The sequence below is a fragment of the Aquarana catesbeiana genome, linkage group LG05 (assembly GCF_042186555.1).
Source record: "Aquarana catesbeiana isolate 2022-GZ linkage group LG05, ASM4218655v1, whole genome shotgun sequence".
Lineage (NCBI taxonomy): Eukaryota > Metazoa > Chordata > Amphibia > Anura > Ranidae > Aquarana > Aquarana catesbeiana.
In genome coordinates, this window is record NC_133328.1 from 310,668,271 (window position 1) to 310,687,645 (window position 19,375).

Sequence of the window (19,375 nt, forward strand, 5' to 3'; positions counted from 1 at the left end):
CTCACATCAGGTGTCCCCGGCGGAGCCCCCCCTCACAACAGGTGTCCCCCGCGGAGCCCCCTCACATCAGGTGTCCCCGGCAGAGCCCCCCCTCACATCAGGTGTCCCTGGCAGAGCCCCCCCTCACATCAGGTGTCCCCCAGTGGAGCTCCTCTTACATCAGGTGTGTCCCCAGTGGAGCCCCCCTTACAAATTCCCACAGCGGTGCGCCCCCCTCCCCTACCTCAGAGGTGTCCGCCGGTCTTTTCTAATACCGCATGGCAAAACCCCCGCCCCTTTCCCTGGCAGCGGGGCGGGGGTAGGCGGAGTGAGGCGGGGCGGAGGGTGGGCGGCGACGGAGGAGCTCCGTCTAGCCCCCCCCAGCCGTCTTCCTGAGCTTCTTCAAGATGGCGGCCGGCGGAGACAATGTCTCCGCCGGCCGCAGACCTCTAGCGGCGGCGGGAAAAATCAAAAACCGGATTTTTCGGGACATTTCCCGGGACACAAAAAATTCGGGAATGGAGTGTAAGTCCCGGGAATGTCCCGGGAAATCCGGGACAGTTGGCAACTATGATATATATATACAGTATATCCTATGGCCCTCTCACAAAATGTAATGTAAAACCTGGAACATTTACTGGGAACATACTGTTTCATGCTAAGTCTGCCTGTGAACAGGCATTTTTCATTGAAATGCAAAAAACTAATTATTTGATTGCATGTCCTGGACACAACTGAAGAATATAATGACATGTGGTGAATTGGGTATATGGACTAATAGGACTTCACTTTATTTTTTGTTTATGGTAAGGCCAAAAAAGGTTTACATTTATAAAATTTTAAAAAGTGATAGGTTTCCACTTAAATGTCAGGCATATAAGGAATTGGAATTACTAGTAAGGAACTGTTGGGCCAAAAAGTTTCATTGCTTCACAATAAATGGAATAATTATTTGGTGAAAAACAAATAAAAACAATTGAATGGATATAAAATCGTCTGTTTCCACCTGAATACCTGGTTGGGGTGTAAATAGGTAAAAGACAGATTCTGCTCAAGTAGAGGGCAGCCAAAAAAAGATTTAAAACTGCCTCTGGGACACCAGTAGGGGCCATAATTATTTGTGGCTGTTGTTGTAACACCCGCTACTTTAACCACTTGCCTCCCGCTATAAAGCAAAATGATGGCGGCAAAGTGGTTTCAATATCCTGACCGGACATCATATGACATCCAGCAGGATATCAAGCCACTGCGTGTCCCTGGGGGTGCGCATCGTGGCGATCGTTGTTGCGGTGTGTCAGTATGACACACTGTAACACCGATCAAGGTAAAGAGTCTCTGATGGAGGCTCTTTACCATGTGATCAGCCGTTTCCAATCAAGGCTGATCACAGTGTAAACAGGAAAAGCCAGTGATCGGCTTTTCCTCACTCGCGTCTGTCAGACGCGAGTAGAGGAGAGCCGATCAGCTGCTCCTCTGACAGGGGGGGTCTGTGCTGATTGATTATCAGTGCAGCCCCCCCCCGAGGATGCCCACCCTGGATAACCAGGGACGCCACTAGGACCACCAGGGATGTCACCACCAGGTATGCCACCCTAGGCCACCAGGGATGCCAATCAGTGCCCACAATGGATGCCAATCAGTGCCCACAATGGGCATCACTGATTGGCAGGCATTATTGTTTGGCATCCATCCGTACAATCAATTAGTGTACATCAGTGCCACCTATCAGTGCCCATCCATGCCCATCTGTGCCACCTATCAGTGCCCATCCGTGCCACCTATCAGTGCCCATCCATGACGCCTATCAGTGCCCATCAGTGCCACCTATGTGTACCCATCAGTGCTGCATATCAGTGCCACCTATCAGTGCCCATTAGTGCCACCTATCAGTGCCCCATCAGTGCCGTCTATCAGTGCCACCTCATCAGTGCCACCTCATTGGTGCCACCTCATCAATGCCCATCAGTGCGCCTTATCAGTGCCCGTCAGTGCAGCCCCATCAGTGTCCATCAGTAAAGGAGAAAACTTACTTATTTACAAAGTTTTGTAATAGAAACAAAAACATTTTTTTTCAAAATTTTTGTCTTTTTTTTTTATTTGTTTAGCAGAAAATAAAAATCCTAGAGGTAATCAAATACCACCAAAAGAAAGCTCTATTTGTGGGAACAAAATGATAAAAATTTCGTTTGGGTACAGTGTTGTATGACTGCGCAATTGTCATTCAAAGTGCGACAGCGCTGAAAGCTGAAAATTGGTCTGGGCAGGAAGGTGTATAAGTGCCCTGTATTGAGGTATTTAAATTGCCACTTAACTAAAATGTACTACACTGCTGGTGCCTACCACTTCAACAGACTGTACCACACTGCCGGTGCTTTCCTGCTGCAATTCAGTAGGATGTTCAGTGCTTGATGACCTTATAAACCTGACTCTTTTAGCAGGGACCCTTTGCATTCTCTGAATCAGAAGTGGCCACTAATGAACTGCTTCTTTCCACAGGTTCAATGGATTGTTTGATCTCTTGCCTGGTGCTTTCATCAGTCATACTCAGAATTTGAAAGTCCTACTCACTGGTGCACATTTTTAAATATAATTTGGGCAGTGGCTGTACTGGTACCAGATGACACTGGTTGGTGATCTGAACACCGTTTCAGGTGGTTCTAGATTAACTAAATACTCAAAATCTTCACATTCACCTAAAACAAGCAAACAATAAAAAAAATTTATAGCTGAAGCACTCAAAGTTATCAAACCTTGTACAATAAACATATTCACCAAATGTGCCACACTAAAACAGCAAAAAGTGCATTATTCATCAAAAAAACATTTTTTCAAACAATCAATAAGGTTGCAATATGAATGTAAATAAATATAAGATCGCCAGCAGGGGACCCCAGAAGAGGAGATTTGGGGCCGCTCTGTGCAATACTATTGCACAGAGCAGGTGAGTATAACATGTTTATTCTTTTATTTTACTTTAAAATGTACCTTAGTAACCATTTAACTGCCATAAATACAATAAATTTTTTAAAGATTATAATAAACTATTAAATGAACAAATAAAATAATAAATGTATTTTTCCAATCTTTGTCTTTTTATCAGCTTATAATTAAATAATTCCCTGCTCAGATTTTTTAACAATATACCAAATAACAGAGATATAATTCCTTTTACGAACAGTGCAAACTATTTTTAAGTTGGGATGAATTAAAAACAAAAAAATTCAACATACCCTTCCATACTATGAATAAGAAATAATAATAAATAAAATTATTAATAAAACCCCCCAGAAAGATGTGAAAGTGACACAGCTGCTGTATGTATATAATCCGCCCACAAAGTGAATATCAAATATACAAATTACAGTGCTAAAGAAAATAGTTAATGTAACCCTGATAGATTTATGATCTACCATCTGATAGGTAAATTTAGTGAATTGCTCGTTATAGGAAGTTAGATTCGCCTCTGTTCCAGCTTGGCTGACTTTTGCTGGTGGGTGTCGTTGTCACCATCGGCAGGTGTTGGAAAAGCAACGTGTTGAGACACTGACCTTGCCAGATCCCCGGTTTTATCGGTGATTATGGACAAAAGAACTTTGGAGTTAGTTAGTGTCAGTATAAAGAGATCTTCGTGGTCAAAATAGAATGTTCACCTTGACGTCTTCGGATTCAAAGACTCTTCGTTAGCTGTTTTTTTTTCTTCATTTGAAGGAAAAAAAATGTATACAGGTATGGACTCCTAAAGATTATTTTGATATAGATTATGGGAAGAGAGTCTCATTTTTAAATGAGGCTTTGCTCCTGAAGTTGTACAGGATATATGTGTGTTAATATACTTTTCTTTTCAGGAACCATTTAATCCTCTATCAAGCTGTTAGGATTTTCAGCTCGATAGACAGTGAGGTTATGTACAGTCATAGGATGGTTTTGTTTACAGACGTGAACATATTGTTTTATAGATGTTAATCTTATAATGCCTTTCCACTGTCTTTCCTTCTTCTTTATCTAATCCAAGTTTTAAGCTCAAATACCTACTCCCAGGCTTGGGAGTTATTATCATTATTTTTGGACAGACGTTGGGGACAACGTCTATTGTAGTGGGGGGAGTATGTAGCGCTGGTAGATTTATGATCTACCATCTGATAGGTAAATTTAGTGAATTGCTCGTTATAGGAAGTTAGATTTGCCTCTGTTCCAGCTTGACTGACGTTGCGTGTGGTTCCACATTGTGCTGGTGGGTGTCGTTGTCACCATCAGAGGGTGTTGGAAAAGCAACGTGTTAAAGCGGATGAGTGTTCCTCTGTCCCGGGGACAACTCGGTGGAGGTGGTCCTCCGAGTTGCATTCTGGGAGAGGGTATTTATTTGACAGACGCCATGTTTAGGGGTTCGTTTTCAGCCACCTGCTGGCCCTCCTGGCTGATAGGTATGTGTTAGAGTACCACCTCGTGGTCCTCCGTTCCGGAGGCCCACGTCGCTGCGGCGCATGGGGGGGGCCCAGAAGCCTGTCTGGGGCCTACCACAGCAGCCGAGGAATGGTCCTGAGCTGTCTATCCAGAGTGAAGAAGCTGGACAACCAAGAAGATCCCAGGGGAGGACCCGTCATGGAAGGATCATGCAGAGTGCTGGTCTGGAGAGGGGCCTGGTGACTCGGTTGGAGGACGTATCCTGAAGTAGTCTTACTGTATGGTACTGCCGGGTTGGCTTAAAGGTTCAAGTAATGTGTCTGACATTCATCACAAACCAATACATCCTGTGGCAGAGGATCGTACAGGTTTAATTCAAGCAAGTCCGTGGCAGAGACTTTTGTTCATGCTACGTACTGGCTGCTAGGCAAGTGAGAGAGGCCTATCCAGGCGAGCAAAGATCGTGTCCCACAAAAGGGGATTGCATTCAATTACAGTATTCAACTTTAAAGGATGTTCTAAAGAAACCTAAAGAAAGGTATTTGAGCTTCCCTGCAGTTTTCCTCCTGCCTCTTTCCTGCTACTTCATTCGTTACTTGGTTCAATAAAGCATTGAAAACATACTCAAGTGTTGGTGCTTATATCGTCCAGAGGTAAACTTAACGGAACCCTAGACTCTGTGCCGGTGAAACAGAGGTATCGAGAGTGAAGGTAACAGCCCGCTTAAACCAGCAGCTCCACCGAGAGTTAGTGCTACATTAGTAAATTCATTAGTGCTGACATAATACACTTTTCAAATGAATGTGCATATCAAAATGACAACAGAATCCTCTGTGAAAAAATGAATTAAAAAAATTCAACAAATGTCCAAAGCACTGAGTAGAGCATGATGCTGGAAAGAGCTTGGGATCTGTGTCTCTTGAGCAGTGAAAGGGTTGAGAACAGTCAGAGGATTTGAGCGGCTGGCTGGCTGATTGTTGCGTCCTGCTGCTGCACACACTCTCTCCACAGGAAATCTTGTTTTGATGTGGTTGTTTACTTGCAGTCTATGTGAGTTTTTGTTTAACGTCTTTAATAAAATTACCCAGAAGTTATCACACCATTGGAGTTTTCCTGTGCTCTTTTTATGTAACCATCAGAGGGATTTGTGAAGGGAGAGCAGAGGAAGTGCTGGATAACAGCCTAAGTACCTGACATGAGCCTTGTTTGCTTAATCTGTTTAAGTTGGGTGAATCAGTCAGAGAGTTATAGTCAAGGTAACCTACACATATGAATGCTACTAAACAATACCACTTAAAGCATTTTGGTACATCTGTTAGGGAAAAAAAACATATTTGTTTAACCTGACAGAAATCCAATGAGCTTCCTGTACATTCTGCCTCTCTGGTCCCAAGCAGTATTATTGGCTCTGCCTTGTTATCCTTTGTGGACTAAAGAACACTTCCCTATTTGTTATGGAGATGAGCAGAGGGACTGGGTTCTGTAGTGTGAATCAAAAGCAAGCCACTCCTATATAAGGCCTGATTCACACCTCTGCATTTTTTAGTGCATTTCAGTTTTGCAGAAACACAATACAGTCCATTTAACATGGTTTACTATAGGTCACATTCACATCTCTGCATTTTATGGAAAGGGCCGGGGACCAGCGGGTTGTGTTTTTGGTTCCATAGACTTTAGTAGATAAAAACATGTATTGCAAAATGAAAAATGCACCTGGAATATGCATCAACTGCAACCTGCATAGGTGAACCAGGCCTTAATATTAGACAGTTATGCCAGGTACACACGGTCGGAATTTCCGGCAGAAAAAGTCTGATTGGAGCTTTTGGTTTAATAATCCGACCATGTGTATGCCCCATCGGACTTTTTCTGTGTGCATTTCCGACGGACTTAGATAGAGAACATGCTCTAAATTTTCCTGTCGTAAATGCCGACAGAGATTGTCCCATTGGCAAGTCTGACCGTATGTACGTGGCATTAGGACTGAAATAATGTTATTGGTAGAATCACTATTAGAAAATAACGGAATGAAAAACATTTATGATTATGCACATTTTATGGTTTGCACTATTTATTTGTTGTTGAATTTTTATTGATCATGTACACTTTGTGATTTTCATTAGGATGTAAAGGTATACATGCACTTATTCATTTTTATTTTATTTTGGCTGATATTACATGTTTAATTATTATGAGTACTTTGTGATGCTTTAGATCTTAGAAAAGTATTTAAAGAGACAGCGCAGCTATTTTTTGTATGTATGTGTGTATACTGTATATCTTGTATTCAAATATTAGAGTGCTGCTGTTTTTTTAAATTTACACCAAACGCGAGATTCTTTACTTTAGTTTTAGTTTTGCCAAGGCACCCCTGAAGAACCCAGAAGGCACCCTGGTTGAAAAAGGCTACTTTAAGGAATAGTGAACTCAGTTTTATCCAAAATTGCAAAATAAATCATTCACAAGCTATTTGTAGCGAGTACGCATATTATCACATCGTGAGTTTTTGTTAAATTCAGGAAAATTATTTTCAACAAAATAAACTTTTACCCAGCATTAAAGCATCAGCAGACCACCAATATAACACATACTTGTCCTTTTTTTATTAAAATAACTTTTCAGAGCTATTTTATGTACCATCATAGAATTTTATGTTGCTCAGCTGAAACAGCTGTTGGTGTTTGCTGGGTTGCATTTTGGGGACTTTTCCTTTTAGTTTTTAATTTGCCTTTTGCTGTCACTTTTTAAATAGCTTTTTTTTTTTTTTTCTTGTTTCATCAGTCTATCAATTAAGGGGTGTGGTTAATTGCTCACAGGTGCCTATTTAGCTTGTTGTAGGACTCAGTCTGAGCGTGCTCAGTTTGAAGCTGTGGAGCTTGGTGTAAGTGGGAGTTAAAAACAAGAGTTTAAAACAGGAGGTTATAACAGGGGTCATAGTACCTGTGTAGTGTGAGTATCTGAGTGTTGTCTGAGTAGTGTGTGTGGATCGTTAGTACTTGTGTATTGTGTACCTGTGTATTGTCTTGTCGTGTACCTGTGTATTGTCTTGAGTATTAGTGCCAGGAAGCTAGTTGTTAGGTAATTTGGACAGGGTAAAATCCCCAAATCCTCACCAAATTTAATAGGTACGATGCCCGGCGGGTGTGGAGAGGCGACTCTTTGTACATCTTGCCTCATGTATGCGTTCCTTGATCATCCGATCGAGGGCGAATACTGCTGTGCAAAATGTAAGCACATTGTTTCCCTGGAAGCCCAGGTTCGGAATCTGGGGAAGCAACTGTCAGCACTGAGAAGTCCCTCCATACTAAAGGTGAGCCAGGAACGTACACGGCAGGTGCTGGCAGGGGCCAGCACAGAGGCGGGTGGAGACAAAGAGGTGCAGGCACTAGCAAAGAGTAGATGGGTGACAGTCAGGAGGGGTAGAGGGGGAAGTGCCAGGGAGGCCGATCTAGGACTGGAGCATCCCAATAAGTACGCTCCATTGAGTGACATTGGTGAAACCAGTCAGGGACCAGCACTGCTGGAGATGAGGGACTCTCCTAGCTGCCAGGGGAAGAACTCCTCCAGTGAGAGTGGGGGGGCAGCAAAGGGAAAGGAAAGACAGATTCTGGTGGTAGGGGACTCAATTCTTAGAAGGACAGAGAGGGCAATCTGTAACCAAGACCTGAAGCGCCGAACAGTATGTTGTCTACCGGGCGCTCGGTTTCGGCACATCACGGATCTTGTGGACAGATTACTGGGAGGGGCTGGGGAAGACCCGGCTGTCATGGTGCACGTTGGTACCAATGACAAAGTCAGAGGCAGATGGAGTGTCCTAAAGAACGATTTTAGGGACTTAGGAGCTAAATTGAGGAAAAGGACCTCCAAGGTAGTGTTCTCAGGAATACTACCGGTACATCGAGCCACACCAGAGAGGCAGAGGGAGATTAGGGAAGTAAACAAGTGGCTGAAGAGCTGGTGTAGTAAGGAGGGGTTTGGGTTCCTGGAGGACTGGGCCGACTTCTCAGTCGGTAACCGGTACTATAGAAGGGACGGACTGCACCTAAATGAGGAGGGTGCAGATCTGCTGGGAATGAAGATGGCCAAAAAGTTAGAGGGGTTTTTAAACTAGGCGATGGGGGGGAGGGTCCAGAGACAGTGATAGCCAGCGCGGAAGATATTCCAGAGGGTAGTATTGGGGGCATTAGTGATAGGTTAACCAAAGCACAAAAACACAAGGTGAGTATAGTAGCAAGTCCAAGTTGCAATCTTGAAACACCCAATACGAGGACAATATGCGACCGGTCTAAACTATGTGGCATGTTCACCAATGCCAGGAGCCTGGCGGACAAGATGGGTGAACTAGAGATACTGTTGTACAAGGAGGATTTGGATTTTGTGGGAATTTCAGAGACCTGGTTCAACAGCTCTCATGATTGGCTGGCAAACATTCAAGGGAATACCCTATACCGCAAGAACAGAGAGGGTAAAAAAGGGGGAGGGGTATGCCTATATATCAAGAATAATGTACAAGTGAATGTGAGAGATGACATCACTGAGGGGGCTAGGGAGGAGGTGGAATCTTTATGGGTAGAACTCCAAAGGGATGAAGCTAAGGGGAAAATAATACTGGGAGTATGCTATAGGCCCCCTAACCTGAGGGAGGAAGTGGAGACGGATCTCCTATCACAAATTGGATTAGCAGCAAGGATGGGAAGTGTTATCATAATGGGGGATTTTAATTATCCAGACATAGACTGGGCGGAGGGAACCGCGCATTCATTTAAGGCTCGCCAGTTCCTTAGTGTCTTGCAGGACAATTTTATGGGTCAGATGGTAGACGCACCAACAATAAAACATTACTAGATCTACTGATTACCAACAATACAGACCTGATAACAGATGTGGAAATACGGGGCAATTTAGGTAACAGCGATCACAGGTCAATTAGTTTCAGTATAAATCACACAAATAGGAGACATGAAGGGAACACAAAGACACTGAATTTCAAAAGAGCCAACTTCCCTAAACTACAAACCTTGCTAAAAGGCATAAATTGGGATAAAACATTAGGAACAAAGAATACGGAGGAGAGATGGGTTTGCTTTAAGAGCATATTAAATAAGGGCATTAGCTAATGTATCCCATTGGGTAATAAATTTAAAAGAGCGAACAAACATCCTGGATGGCTTAACTCCAATGTAAAAATGCATATAAAAGCAAAGGAGAAGGCCTTCAAAAAATACAAGGTTGAGGGATCATCCACAGCATTCAGAATTTATAAAGAATGCAATAATAAATGTAAGGGTGCAATTAGGATGGCTAAGATAGAACATGAAAGACACATAGCGGAGGAGAGCAAAAAAAATCCCAAGAAATTCTTTAAGTATGTAAACAGTAAAAAAGGGAGGACAGACCATATTGGCCCCATAAAGAATGAGGAAGGACATCTGGTTACAAAGGATGGGGAGATGGCAAAGGTATTGAATTTATTCTTCTCCTCAGTCTTCACGAGTGAATCGGGGGGCTTCAGTAATCAAAACTGCAGTGCTTATCCTCATGACACAACACAGGAAGCACCTACATGGTTAACAGAGGACGGAATTAAAATTAGACTTGAGAAACTTAACATTAATAAATCACCGGGACCAGATGGCTTGCATCCGAGGGTACTTAGGGAACTCAGTCAGGTGATTGCCAGACCGTTGTTCCTAATTTTTACAGACAGTCTATTGACTGGAATGGTACCAGCTGATTGGAGAAAAGCCAATGTAGCACCAATATTTAAAAAGGGCCCAAAAAACATCCCTGGGAATTACAGACCAGTTAGCCTAACATCAATAGTATGTAAACTCTTGGAGGGGATGATAAGGGACTATATACAAGATTTTAGTAATAAGAATGATATCATTAGCAGTAATCAGCATGGATTCATGAAGAATCGTTCTTGCCAAACCAATCTATTAACCTTCTATGAGGAGGTGAGTTGCCATCTAGATAAAGGAAGGCCCATAGACGTGGTGTATCTGGATTTTGCAAAAGCATTTGACACAGTTCCCCATAAACGTTTACTGTACAAAATAAGGTGCGTTGGCATGGACCATAGGGTGAGTACATGGATTGAAAACTGGCTACAAGGGCGTGTTCAGAGGGTGGTGATAAATGGGGAGTACTCAGAATGGTCAGGGGTGGGTAGTGGGGTTCCCAAGGGTTCTGTGCTGGGACCAATCCTATTTAATTTGTTCATAAACGACCTGGAGGATGGGATAAACAGTTCAATCTCTGTATTTGCAGACGATACTAAGCTAAGCAGGGCAATAACTTCTCCGCAGGATGTGGAAATCTTGCAAAAAGACCTGAACAAATTAATGGGGTGGGCGACTACATGGCAAATGAGGTTCAATGTAGAAAAATTTAAAATAATGCATTTGGGTGGCAAAAATATGAATGCAATCTATACACTGGGGGGAGAACCTCTGGGGGAATCTAGGATGGAAAAGGACCTGGGGGTCCTAGTGGATGATAGGCTCAGCAATGGCATGCAATGCCAAGCTGCTGCTAATAAAGCAAACAGAATATTGGCATGCATTAAAAGGGGGATCAACTGCAGAGATAAAACGATAATTCTCCCGCTCTACAAGACTCTGGTCCGCCCGCACCTGGAGTATGCTGTCCAGTTCTGGGCACCAGTCCTCAGGAGGGACGTACTGGAAATGGAGCGAGTACAAAGAAGGGCAACAAAGCTAATAAAGGGTCTGGAGGATCTTAGTTATGAGGAAAGGTTGCGAGCACTGAACTTATTCTCTCTGGAGAAGAGACGCTTGAGAGGGGATATGATTTCAATTTACAAATACTGTACTGGTGACCCCACAATAGGGATAAAACTTTTTCGCAGAAGAGAGTTTAATAAGACTCGTGGCCACTCATTACAATTAGAAGAAAAGAGGTTTAACCTTAAACTACGTAGAGGGTTCTTTACTGTAAGAGCGGCAAGGATGTGGAATTCCCTTCCACAGGCGGTGGTCTCAGCGGGGAGCATTGATAGCTTCAAGAAACTATTAGATAATCACCTGAATGACCGCAATATACAGGGATATGTAATTTAATACTGACACATAATCACACACATAGGTTGGACTTGATGGACTTGTGTCTTTTTTCAACCTCACCTACTATGTAACTATGTAACTATGAAAGAAGTTTGAACTAAATCAATTTTATTCTCATAATGTGAAGCAAAATAATGTGAAAATGTACAAATTGGGTAAATATTTAATACAGTTGTGCTCATAAGTTTATATACCCTGGCAGAATTTATGATTTCTTGCCCATTTTTCAAAGAATATGGATGATAACACAAAAACTTTTCTTTCACTCACGGTTATGGGCCATATACATGATAGGATTTTACGACAACAAAGCTTCAATGTGAGCTTGTTGTTGGAAATTCAGACCGTGTGTATGCTCCATCGGACATTTGCTGTCGGAATTTCCAACAACAACTGCTGGAAATTCCAAGCATGTGTACACAATTCCGATGCACCACGCATGCTCGGAATCAAACAGAAGAGCCGCACTGGCTATTGAACTTAATTTTTCTTGGCTCGTCGTACGTGTTGTATATCACCGTGTTCTTGACGTTCAGAATTTCTGACAACATTTGTGAGACCGTGTGTATGCAAGACAAGTTTGAGTCAACATCCGTCGGAAAAAAATTCACGGTTTTGTTGTCGGAATGTCCGATTGTGTGTACATAGCATTAGTGTTTGGCTGAAGCCATTTAATTATCTATCAACTGTGTTTACTCTTTTTAAATCATAACGGCAACAGAAACTACACAAATGACCCTGTTTAAAAGTTTACATACCCCAGTTCTTAACCACTTCAGCCCCGGACCATTTGGCTGGCCAAAGACCAGAGGACTTTTTACAATTTGGCACTGGGCTGCTTTAACTGGTAATTGCGCGGTCATGCAATGTTTTTACCCAAACAAAATTTGCGTCCTTTTCTTCCCACAAATAGAGCTTTCTTTTGATGGTATTTGATTGCCTCTGCGATTTTCATTTTTTGCAATATAAATGGAAAAAGAAAAATTTTGAAAAATCCAATTAAACTCAATTTTAGTCATACATTTAGGCCAAAATGTATTCAGTCACATGTCTTTGGTAAAAAAAAAGTCAATAAGCGTATATTTATTGCTTTGCGCAAAAGTTATAGCGTCTACAAACTAGGGTACATTTTCTGGAATTTACGCAGCTTTTAGTTTATGACTGCCTATCTCATTTCTTGAGGTGCTAAAATGGCAGGGCAGTACAAACCCCACCCCCTCCCCAAATAACCCCCTAAGGAAATTTCTAAGAGGCATGTTGAGCCCATTGAATATTTTATATTTTTTGTCCCAAGTGATTGAATAATGACAAAAAAAAAATTTTACAAAAAGTTGTCACTAAATGATATATTGCTCACACATGCCATGGTTATATGTGGAATTGCACCCCAAAATACATTTTGCTGCTTCTCCTGAGTATGGGGATACCACATGTGTGGGATTTTTTGGGAGCCTAGCCGCGTACGGGGCCCCGAAAACTAAGCACCTCCTTCAAGATTTTTAAAGGCGTAAATTTTTGATTTCTCTCCTCACTACCTATCACAGTTTTGAAGGCCATAAAATGCCAAGATGGCACCCCCCCCCAAATGATCCCATTCTGGAAAGTAGACACCCCAAGCTATTTGCTGGGAGGCATGTTGTGTCCATGGAATATTTTATATTTTGACACAAGTTGCAGGAAAATGACAAACTTTTTTTTTTTTGCACAAAGTTGTCACTAAATGATATATTGCTCAAACATGCCATGGACATATGTGGAATTACACACCAAAATACATTCTGCTGCTTCTCCTGAGTATGGGGATACCACATGTGTGGGACTTTTTGGGAGCCTAACCGCGTACGGGGCCATGAAAACCAAGCACCACCTTCAGGATTTCTAAGGGTGTAAATTTTTGATTTCACTCCTCACTATCTATCACAGTTTCGAAGGCCATACAAAGGCAAGATAGCACAAAACCCCCCCAAATTACCCCACTTTGGAAAGTAGACACCCCAAGCTATTTGCTGAGAGGCATGGTGAGTATTTTGAAGCTCTCATTTGTTTTTGAAAATGAAGAAAGAAAAGAAAAATGTTTTTTTTTCTTTTTTTAAATTTCAAAACTTTGTGACAAAAAGTGAAATCTGCAAAATACTCACCATACCTCTCAGCAAATAGCTTGGGGTGTCTTCTTTACAAAATTAGGTCATTTGGGGGGTTTTGTGCCATCTGGGCATTCCATGGCCTCCGAAACTGTGATAGGCAATGAGGAGTGAAATAAAAAATGTACACCCTTAGAAAGCCTGAAGGTGGTGATTGGTCTTCGGGGTCCCGTGCGCGGCTAGCCTCCCAAAAAGTCTCACACATGTGGTGGGCATGGCTTTATGTATCGTGGGAGCAAACGCTGTTGCTGTCAAGATAAATAAATTTGTGCTGCAGCTGAATGGCGTACCTGCTAAGCAAATTATGGTTAACAATAAAACAAAGTAATATTACAGTATAACAGTAAGACTTACCAAACCTGCAAAGCAAATACAGAAAAAAAAAAACATAGTAAGCAATAAAACATTTTTTAACGCAACCTGTGCTAAAATATAAATATGCCGAAGCATGGGGGCATCCACCCGCAAAAGTTAGGAGCAAATCGCTCCTCCGCCCTTGCTGCCCCCATGCTTCGGCATATATGCTGAAGTATGTAACTGTGGTGGTGAAATCACCTCCGACAGTGCTGGAGTCAAGGCTTGATGTATCGTGGGAGCAAACGATGTTGCTGTCAAGATAAATAAATCCACGCTGCAGCTGAATGGCGTACCTGAAAACAAAAAAAGGTTAACAAGAAAACACAGTAAAGTATAAAAAAATTACATACCTGAAAAGCAAACAGGATAAAACATGATAACAATAAAACATTACAGAATAGAATACAGTAAAAAAGAGCAGAACAATAGAGAGAATAGAGAAAAAGAACAATAAAACAACAACTATTTTTGTTTTTTTATTTTATTTTTTCCTTTTCTTCTTTTTTTACACTTTTTTTTGTAACTAACTTTTGTAACTGTAACCAGTTCCAGGTTTGGGTCTCTCAAAATGCAATGGCATCTTGGGAGACCCTGTGAAAGTGTGCCTAGTCTGTGCAATGCTGTACCTTACTCTAAAACTCCACTAGTGTATGGTAGCGTTCAAAACATTCAGTTATGCAAAGACCAGGATAGTCAGGACAGGAAGGACAATAATAGTGTCACGCCTATATATGCACTTTCTGCAGACACGACATTTTCTTTGGGGGGCTCGTTGGGTAGGGGTACACGGGAGGACATAAGAAAAATGCCTTTCATGCAGCTGGCTTACTGCATTTGGTTGGGGATGGTGAGGTGGAGAACTATCTGGAAACAGAAGGGCTCTGACGATCTCTTCCTGGAATTTAAGAAAGGATCCAGTCCCTCCTGAAGCTCTGTATAGCACATGAGCGTTAGGCAAAGCCAATTGAAATAAATAAACAGACACTTTTTTTATACCAGCGTCTGGCCTTACGGGCAACTGGGTACGGCGCCAACAACTGGTCGTTGAGATCCACCCCTCCCATATTTTGGTTATATTCGTGGACACAGAGGGGTTTCTCCACAACACCCGTCGCCGTAGTAATTTGGGCCGTCTTGTCTGCATGAAGGGAGGTAAGAACGAAAACATTCTTATTATCCCTCCACTTCATAGTAAGCAAGTTATTACACTTCAAGCAGGCTCTTTCCCACAGCCTAAGACGGGAATCTACAAGCCGATGGGGAAAGCCCCGGCAATTAGATCGCACGGTGCCACATGCTCCAATCTGATGATCAAAAAGGTGACTAAAAAGTGGCACGCTCGTGTAATAATTGTCCACATATAAGTGGTACCCCTTTCCAAATAAGGGTGACACCAAGTCCCACACAATCTTGCCAATCGCTTCCTTTGTAGTCAGGGCAGTTTGTTGGCTCTACGTGGCTATCTCTTCCCTCGTAAACCATAAAACTACATGTATAACCTGTGATCCTGTCACAGAGCTTATACATCTTGACCCCGTATCTGGCACGCTTGCTGGGAAGGTACTGTTTGGATGACAAGCGGCCAGAAAACTTAATCAGGGACTCATCAATGCAGACAACTTGATGGGGAGTAAACAAGTCTGCAAAATGTTGGTTGAAGTGGTTTACGAGGGGCCAAATTTTGTAGAGCCGATCGTATTCAGGGTCTCCACGAGGACGACAGAGTTAATTGTTGTTGAAGTGCATGAACCGCAAAATCTGCTCGTATCGTGCCCTGGCCATGGAAGCAGAGAACACAGGCATATGGTACATTGGGTCAGTGGACCAATATGACCGCAACATACTCATTTTAACTATGCTAATGTTGAGGGATAGGCCCAGAAAGGTCTTAAATTCGGAGACCGTAATTGGTCTCCAATCTCTGGCAAGGGAGGATTGTGGAATAGTGGCGATGTGTTAATCAGCGTACAAATTGCTTTGGTCCACAATAGATCTATAGAGATCTTTGGTGAAAAACAGTGAATAGAAATCAAGTGACGTAAAATCAACTGTTTCCACCTGAATGCCGGGTTGGCCAGTGAATGGGGGAAGTATGGGTGCTGCAGAAGTGGTGGATTCCCAATTAGGATTGGCGAATTCTGCAGGAAGGACACTATGGGCACAACGGGCCTGTCTTTGTCTCCAGCGGGACACTACTTGTGCTTGCCACCTCACCAGCTTGAACTGCACTTATGGGACTCGCCACGTCACCACGTGTTACTGCAGTGCTGGATGTACAACCAGGGTGTACTAGGCCGCTGGTGCTTGCCAGTTCACCAGAAGGAATAGCGGCACTAGTACTTCTCTGCTCCATACGAGAGCCCTGCGGTTCTTGCACCTCAACAGCAGAAGAAGAAGATTGGGGTCTGATACGCCTGACCTTGGCAGGGACCACAACTCCGTCATCAGCGCTATCTGTCATGGAGCCGCTGCTGTCTACAGGTTCATATTCTAAGCCTGAATCTGACAGATGAGTGACTTCCTCTTCACTATCTTTCATGCTCAGAAACGTGTAGGCCTCTTCACTAGTGTACCTTTGATTTGCCATTTTGGGCTCTATATTTAGTGGTACACTAGTGAGACTCACAGGTAAAAAAGCTCCTAGACTGTTAGCGACTGTATCAAAACGCTACCAAAAAAACTATTAGCAATCACAGGGATCAGGCCTGACTCTGCGAACGCTGCAGTTATGTGTTTAGTGTTTTGTAAGTGACAGTGATCGGTCGATACTGCACTTGGGTGGGCTGGGCGGAGGGGCAAAACGCAGATGCTAGCAGGTATCTGGGCTGATCCCGCTAACACTGCATTTTTGGGGACCCTAAACTGCTGGGGACACTAGTATAGATCTGATCGGATCAGATATTGATCCGTTCAGATGCTATACCACTAAGGGAGGTGTATGCTGCCTGCGTGGGTGTTAGCGGTACTGGCACTAACCTGTTGCTGACCCTAAAACTTAACTTATATCACCGACTTATATCAGGGGGTTAAACCTTTATTAGGTAATAAACGGCGGGTGCCCTGAAACTATAAAAAATAAACTAACTAACCAGTGTCACCCATAACAGTTATACGGTAATCACTGGTGAAAGGGTTAGTGCAGCACTGCATGATAGATGCAAGGGTCTGTTAGGAATCCAGAAACTCATTGATCTTTTACACACACACACTAATTACAAGCAAACAGATCACAGGTGAGGATGGTCACCTTTAACCGCTTGCTGACCGCCGCACACAGATGTACGCACAGGCAGGCAAATGGGTGTACAGGTACGTCCCTTTAAATTTGCCGCCCTTCCAGCGTGCCCGCGGGTCCCGGGGAACTCAATGTTCTCCGCCGGCCCACGACTGCGGTGTGGAGAGATAGAACGGGAAAGTGCCTATGTAAACAAGGCATTTCCCGTTCTGCCTTGTGTCATCGAGAGCAGTGATCGCTGTCATGTCCTAGGTAGCCCCTCCCCCCCACAGTTAGAATCACTCCCTAGGACACACTCATACCCTTCATCACCCCCAATTTCCAGATTTGATTCCCATGGGTAAAATAAGTGAGTGGGAGGTTTATGCTATCAGAAAACGTGCGCAACTATATGAAGGGAGTACGTTGAAATCATTTGAGGAGCTGAGGGGCGAGTACGGTAACCCAAACTAATCATTCTACACTATATTTAAAACCTCAAATATGGCTACACTTTTTTGTGCAAACACAAAAAGAAAATCTGCGCGCACACTATGAGATATTAAACATTATAATCTATATATATATATATTATATATATAATTATATAATTATCAATTATAAGACATTACATGTGCTGCACTAAATAAACATACAGTTTAATGTGCAACAAAAATCAAAATAAAAGTCATCAAATAAATCCTTGTTAAATATATTTATTGAGTTTTCACAAAAGAAAAAAAATAAATGATATAATGTATGGATACATAGCATACATTTAAAATGCTTTGCAATATAATAAAAATTTAGAATTATCTTACAACCGCGTTTACTTTACGTTGGTTGGAAGTAAAAGATGTAAGAATAGAGAACCTAATCAAGTAATCAGACTAAGTATCCAGAATATTTAGAAAAAGAGTAATAAAGAAGGGGAAAAGGGAAAGATAGAAAGAAGGGATTTCCCAGAATGGTGTTCCGGCACATGGTAGATATACACATATGATACATATTTAAGTAGTAAACATGGAATATAACTTAGTGTAGTAACAACAGAGATTGGTCAAAATTGGTGGGGAGGTAGTATTTAACCCATGGTTGCCAAATCTTGCGAAATTTATTGATTTTATTTTCTTCAATAGCTGTCATCTTAGCATATACTAGTGCTCTGTTCATTCTGTGTTTAGCTTCAGCAAGAATTAGATTTTGGGACCTTAGCAAACGTTTGTTTAGCTGCAGTACTAAGTTGAATAAACAATTGAAATTGAGTATGGGTGAGTATTGAGGGCTTAAGATTTAGGAGTGCCATAGCAGGATCTGGAGGAATTGTGATTTCCAAAGCTTTAGAAGCCATAAGAAATATATTCCTCCAGAATTCTTCGACTACAGGACACTGCCACCATATGTGGAAATGTGTTCCTGACGTATCACATCCTCTAAAGCAATTAGGTGAATATGTGGGGACAAATTTAGCTATTCTAGCTGGTACAAGGTACCAACGTGCTAGAACCTTGTAATTTGTTTCTACAGCAAAACAGTTTGGAGAGGAAGTTTTGGTGGCTAACCATATATTAGACCAATCTTGGTTATCAAACTCTCGATTCATATCCTGTGCCCATTTAGTAGCGTATGAGGGTAAAAACTCACTAGAGATCACATTAAGTTGGTGATATAATATTGAGATAAGTCCTCTAATGTGAGGGTCGCTTATACATATCTGCTCAAATTGAGTTATTTGATTGAGAGTTGAGCCTGTACTAAGTAGTGGTTCATAGAAATTTTTAATTTGTAAATACTGGAATATTTCTGTTTTAGGTAACCCAAAGGTTTCACATAGTACAGAAAAGGTATGAATAGCTTTATCAGAGGAAAGATTGTATAAACGAGTCAGGCTCGTAGAGGACCATGCAGAGAATGATCTTGGAAATTTCCAAGCAGGATAGAAGGCTGGATTATTAAGGAATGAAAACAAGGGATTATGTGGTGATTGAAGATTATGTGTAGACTTAAATTTATCCCAATTTGCTAGGGTCTTTTTCATGATAGGATTAGAAAAATGTACTCTATCAGCAGGACGAAGCCATAACATATTTGCCACTGAGATAGGGTCACTTTCCATTGATTCAATAGCTACCCATAGGGGTGTTTCTACAGTAGTATGATATTTGGGAATAAGTGCTATCTGTGCAGCATTGAAG